We start from the raw sequence: 7,049 nt of genomic DNA, 5'->3' as shown, positions 1-7,049 counted from the left end.
ATATTAAAAGTAAAAGTATAGAAAAAGGCATACCTTGCAATCAGTAACCAAAAGAGAATGAAAGTAGCTCTATTAATAGCAAAGTAGACTTTAAGACAAAAAATTGTTACTAGGAAGGACATTTTGTAATAAGGAAAGGGTCAAGCCCTCAAGAAGATGTAACTATAAACATATATGTGAATATCAGTGCCCAAATTATATGAAACAAAACTGACAGAATTGAAGGTGGAAATAGACTGTTCAACAATAATAGCTGAAGACTTCAAAACTCACTTTCAGTATTTGATAAAGCAGTTAAAAGACCAGTGAAGAAACAGAAGACTTGAACAATGCTATATACCAGTTAGACCTAACGGATACTTATAGAACACTCTATAACAACAGAAGAATACATCTTTTTCTCAAGTGCACAGGAAACATTTTTCAGGATAGACCTTATCCCTGTGTATGTAAGTGATACAGAGTATATTCTCTGATCACATGGAATAAAATTAGAAGCCAATAACAGAAGAAATTTGGTAAATTCACAAATAAATGAAAATTCATATATAACCAGTGGATCAAAGAAATCATAAGAGAAATTAGAAAATTCCTTGAGATAAGTGACATTGTAAACACAATATACTGAAACTTAATGAAACGTAATGAAATGAAATACAATATACTGAAACTTAATGAAATAAAGTAGTGCTTACAGGGAAATTTGTTGCTATGATGCTTAAATCAAAAAGGAAGAAAGGGGTATCTGGGTGGCTCAGTTGGTTAGACCTCTGACTCTTGATTTCAGCTCAGGTAGTGATCGCAGGGCTGTGAGATTAAACCCTGCATCGGGCTCTACACTGGGCATGGAGACTGCTTGGGATTCTCTCCTTCTGCCTTTCCCTTTATCCCTCCCTCCCTCCTCACTCTCACTCTCTAAAAAAATAAAAAGATAGAAGTCAACTTAACTTAACCTTCCACTATAAGCCTAGAAAAAAAAAAACCAATCTAGAACAAAAAGAAAAAAAAATAAAAACTAGAGTAAAAATAAATGAAATAAAGAATAGTAAACAATAGAGAAAATAATGAAATCACAGTGTGTTCTTTGAAAAGATCAGTACAATTAATAAACCTTTAACAAAATAATCAAGAAATAAGAAAGCATCAAATTAATAAAATCAGAAATGAAAAAGGAAATGTTATGACTGACCTTAGAGAGGTAAAACAAATTATGAAGGAATATAAGAACAATTGTACATCAACAATTAGATAACCTAGATGAAATGGACAAATTCTTTGAAAGACACCCAAACTACTGAAACAGACTCAGGAAAAAACTGAAAATATCAGCAAACAAACAAACACAAAAATAGTTAAATAAAAGAAAAGAGAAAGAAAGGAAAAATGACAGTGGGGAAAAAACCCTGAAAATCTGGTCTTATTTTCATTTGCTTCTTTCTCTAAATGTGTTGTGTCTAATTTTTTTAATAAATCATATTTGTTAATTGAGCACTGTATATCATAAGGATCTAGCTAATTTGTGGGATAAAATATCTCCCTTCACTGCTGCCCTGTACCATATGGATGACTACTGAGAGAGTTGTCTATTGTTTTCCTAATGTTGGCATGCTGCTAGCTAGAAAAAAATAAATGCCCATTTTTATGATTGGGAAAGGAATACTATCCTCATACTGGGCTTTCATTTTAAGGAGCTATACCCAAAATGTCAATAAGCTCTTCTTTTCAATTTTTATTATTGGTTATAGCTATGGGGGAAACCTGTAAAGCCTGTTTTCACAGTAGTAATTCCTGGTAACAGCAGGTATGATTTTTATAGTGACATAAACCGGATATATACTCTTGATTTAAAGAAATGCTTCATACATTATATTTGGCTCCCTACAGCATATTTAAAATTAAAGAGCCTGTGAAACTTTACTTAGCATGAATGAGAATACAATCAGTTACTTTTCCTGCAAAGGAAGGCCTCAAACATGGACTAGTAAATATAGTATCTGGACTGTATTATACTGTTGATAAATGATAGTTTTAAGTAATAGGCCATTATTTTCAATGTGATTCCAAAGACTCTACCATCATTTATTACTTTCCTAGACTCTGAGTAGCAACAAAGATTAGAGAGATGCACTTGAATATCAATTCAGAAAAGTAGACAATTATCCTCCAGGAGAAGTTGTGGGAGTTCTCGTCTCTTAAGTTTTGTATTTCTATGGCCCTTTAATGTGATCAGCAATTTAATTGCCACTTTAGTGCTGGGCCAGAAAGCTGTTATGTCAATCAATTAAGCAAATAAATGGGTAAATTAATTAATATTTTTCATTGAAAACAATTTAAAATAATTTTAGCAAAGCAATTCTGATTTTCAAAAGTCCTACTTACCATATGCATTTAGCAAAACTTTTGACATCAGTTGGGGTTGCTAAGCAATAAATATCTCTATCATGACTCCAGAGTCTGGGATCACTCCATTACTTTGTCATTCAAGCATGTCACACAGCTTGATGTGGGTCTTCAATTCCTACACAGTTAGAAATGGGACCTGCTCTTCCTATGGTAGAAAGAGAAGTCATAAAATGGAGGGAAAGAGAGACAATTAAAACACTGGGAAAGTAGCCTTACTTTTCAGAATTTGGGGGATGCACTTTTGAAATGAAAGGTTGTCATCATAAAGTCAGTGGATCTATCACTTTAAAGACACAGGTAAGGGGGTGACTGGGTGGCTCAGTTAGTTAAGTTGAGACTTTTGATTTCAGCTTAGGTCATGATCTCTGGGTTGTGAGATGAGCCCCATGTCAGGCTCCATTAACATTCTCTCTCCCTTTCTGCCCCTCTTCCCCCAACCCCAGTTATTTCCATACTCTCTCTCTCTTAACACACACACACACACACACACACACACACACACAGAGACTGCAAATAATTTTCACACCCAGCAGAAACTTATCATCTTTTTGGGTACTTATACTAACTTTGTTATTATAGAAAAACTTCTCAGATAAACTATGGTATGTTTTGTAAAAGCTTTTATACCATTTTCTATTTATCAAAGGATAGTCCTGATCATTTAATCATCAGATATATTACAGTCCTGACTGCAGTGAGGATAGGAAAGGCTGGTGAGAGTCCTGTGCTAATTTAAAGGTTTTTGACAGTAGGCAGACTAATTTAAGAAGACTCTAACTAATAAAATGGTTTGTAATTACTTATATATGAGCAACTTTTTTTCTTTAATTTTCATGTCAGTGCTAGATTCTATGGAAATACTTCCTTTCCTAATTCTATCTCACGATACAAGCACACTCATTTGTTTCTACATTTTTAAAATGGGAAAAGGAGAATATTTCTTTTCATGCTGCTTTACTGAGGTGTTTAAAAATGAATGAGATTTCAATTGAACTATAAGAATAAAGAATATTAAGACAAAGTAAGTTTTTCTAAGCCATCAAACAAAATCTCGAGTATCTCTTTAAAATTGGTACCTAATGCTTTAGGAGAATGAACTTATATTACATAGCATAGATGGGTCTTGAAGAAATGAATTTGGCCCTATTAGATAGAACTGAGATGAAAGAGAATAAAATTCCCCTAGCTCCTTGACCATGATTTTGAGGTTAGTTTTCTAATATATGAAATAATGGGGCTGATGTACATAATCTCAAAGGTCATATTCAATTTAAATTTTTTTCATCTTTAATATAGGAACTGCAGCAAATGAGTTAAAGAGTTTTATCCAACATGGTATACTCAGTCAAGTCAAAGATAAAAAATCTGCTCAATGACTGTTCGATTACCTCTACATATAACATTTAGAGGTTTTAATTTGTTTGAGATGGTGTATCAACAAATAACCTAAAGGCATTATCATTCCTACATTCCTCAGTGTTCTGAGATAGAGAAGTGAAGTGCATCCATGGGGTGAAATGACCAAGAAGTAGAGTGACTGTCTCGTGATCACATAGCCAGAAAGTGTAAAGCCAAGATTCAGATCTATTTCTCTGATAACCAAGTCAGAGGTTTTTTTTTTTTTTTTTAAACAGTATAACACTTTCCATTTTATAAGAAAATATATTACAGAACACTTATTTTTCAGCTAACATAACTGAGCCTCAGAGCTATAAAATGACTTACTTACCCCCAAGGATGCCTATAGAATGAAGACAAGAAACCACATTTCCTGACTTCCATTTTGATGCCCTTTCTGCTTACATCATCCAGATTCATAGCTAATCTTCATTCTTACTCTGTACATTCCATTTTGAAGGATAAATATTATGGAGAAGGAGAAGTGAAAACGTGGGATTTAACAATATTTTTGAACTAAATCTTTGGAGTATTTTCTTGAATTATTCAACCTTGAGTTCTTTATGGTTAATGATTTTTAACAATAACAGTAACTTTAAGCCCCTTTAAACAGTAACACCGAAGTATCCTGGCTTATCAGTCTCTGATTATAAGAAACTAGAACCTCAGCCTTATCTTTCCTCCCTTCTTTATAATGCCCTGAAAGGGCTAAAAATTCTGTATGCAAATCCAGCTAAAGTCACTGTAGGTGATAATTTATTGAGCACTTATTATGTGTGAGGCATTATGCCATGATTATTACAGGTAGATTTTATTGTATCCTTGCAATAACCACATATCATAGGTACTATTAGTGCCCTCATTTTGACAGGTAAGGAATTTGGAGCACAATGTGGCTCAAGTTTCCAGAGCCACCAAGTGGCAAGGCCAAGTTTTTTTTTTTTTTTTAATACTTTTTTTTTTTTAAGATTTTATTTTATTTATTTGACAGACAGAGATCACAGGTAGGCAGAGAGGCAGGCAGAGAGAGGAAGGGAAGCAGGCTCCCTGCTGAGCAGAGAGTCTGATGCGGGGCTCCATCCCAGGACCCTGGGATCATGACCTGAGCCGAAGGCAGAGGCTTTAGCCCACTGAGCCACCCAGGCGCCCCTGCAAGGCCAAGTTTTGAACTGAGACAGGCTGACCCCAGAGCTGATGCTCTTACTGGTGGAACTCCACAGTACCCAGCAAACTTCTTCTGTAGTTCCATCTACTACATATTCCTGCTTGTGGCAAAAGGAATCACTTGAAATAGCCTTGACACTCCCTTTTAGGAGATGCAATTACAAGTTTTGTCAAGTTTCCAGTTTTCAGCCAAAGCTGGGTTATATTCCATGACTGAGAGGCTTCCAGATATAAGATCTAAAAATAGTTTGAGCATATGTACAGTTTCACAAAGTGAGCAGTTCAACATCTTCTCATTCTTTATTTCCTTATTCATAGGTGCTCAAACCCAGTCCAAAAGGCCAGGAGAATCAGATGCTCAATCCCTTTCCTCTTTCTTCTCTGTTCTTACAGCCACTTTACAAAACCCTTCTCTTTCTTCTTGCCAAACAAAAAAATCTTATACTATTTTGTGTATGTGTGTGTGACCATACACTCAGTTTCTGTAGCTAAATCAATATCTTTTACAAAAATAATATTAAGTGTCAGAACACTTAAACCAATTACCAGTGAGGACTTACAATGAAATTCTACCTATTTAGCAATTTGTATGTTGTTAAAAGACTGGAACATAAGATCTGGAACCATTAAACTCCTGGGAGAAAAAAATACTGAGCAAACTTCTTGACAATGGCCTTGGCAATCTTCTTTTGGTATTAACACGAAAAGACAGGACAACAAAAGCAAAAACAAATAAATGGGACTACATCAAGCTAAAAAACTGCACAGCAAGGGAAAAAAACCATCTGCAAAATGAGAGGCAACCTATCGAATGGAAGAAAAATATTTGCAACTCATATATCTGATAAGGGGTTAATATCCAAAATACATAAGACACATACAATTCAGTAGCAAAACAAAAACAAAAACAAAAAGACAAATGATTCAATTAAAATGGTCAGAGGATCTGAAGAGATACTTTTCCAAAGAAGACATCCAAATGGCTAACAAGTACATGAAAGATGTGGAACACTGATAATGATCAGGAAAATGCAAATCAAGACCTCAATGAGATGTCGCCTCAAATATATTAGGATGTCTATTATCAAAAAGACCAGAAGTAACAAATGCTGGTGGGGATTTGAGAAAGGGGAACATTTGTCTACTGCTGGTGGGAATTTAAACTAGCATAGCCACTAAAAAACAGTATGAAGTTTTCTCAAGAAATTAAAAATGGAACTACCATATGATCCAGTAGTCCCACTTTTGGGTATATATTCAAAGGGAATGAAACCATTATCTGGAAGAGATATCTATAGTCCCATGTTCATTGCAATATTATTCCTTAAAGCCAAGATCTGGAAAAAAACTTGTGTCCATCGATGGATGAATGAATAAAGAAAATGTGGTATATATATATAAAGGGAACGTTATTGAGCCTTAAACAAGAAGAAATTCTGCCATTTGTAACATTTGCTTCCATGAAATTGGAGGGTCTTATGCTTAGTGAAGTAAGCTAGGGAAAGACAAAACACTGCATAGTATTACTTATGTGCATAATAAAAAAATGAACTCAAACTCATAGAAACAGAGAGTAGAAAAGTAGTTGCCAGGAGGAGCTCAGAGGTAGGGGAAATAAGGAAATGTTGGTAAAAAGGTCCACACTTTTAGTTATAAAATGAATAAGGACCTAATGCAAGCACAGTGATAACACAGTATTGTATAATTGCTAAGAGAGTAGAACTTAAGTGTAGTCGTAAAAAAAAAAAGTAAATATGTGAGGGGATAGTTGTGTTAATTAACTTGATGGGAGAAAGCCTTTTACAATATATATGCATATCAAATTATCACATTGATCCCTATCTTGGGATTTTATTTGTCAATTAGACCTCAATAAAGCTGAAAAAATAATATAATAAAATAACTTGATTTTCAAAACTTGAGAAAAACTAATATGAAAAAATAGTAAGTTCATACTTTTGAAGGCTATCAAATAAGGAAAATTGTTTTTAAATGAGATTAATCAACACTGGCAAAGAAGGACATAGAGCAATAAGAAATCTCCTCCACTGCTACAAATCAGTCTGACATTGAGCTGAAAAACC

Source organism: Lontra canadensis, unplaced genomic scaffold, assembly GCF_010015895.1.
Source record: "Lontra canadensis isolate GAN:19392208 unplaced genomic scaffold, GSC_riverotter_1.0 scaffold47, whole genome shotgun sequence".
Lineage (NCBI taxonomy): Eukaryota > Metazoa > Chordata > Mammalia > Carnivora > Mustelidae > Lontra > Lontra canadensis.
Note: the sequence above shows the minus strand (reverse complement) of the source record.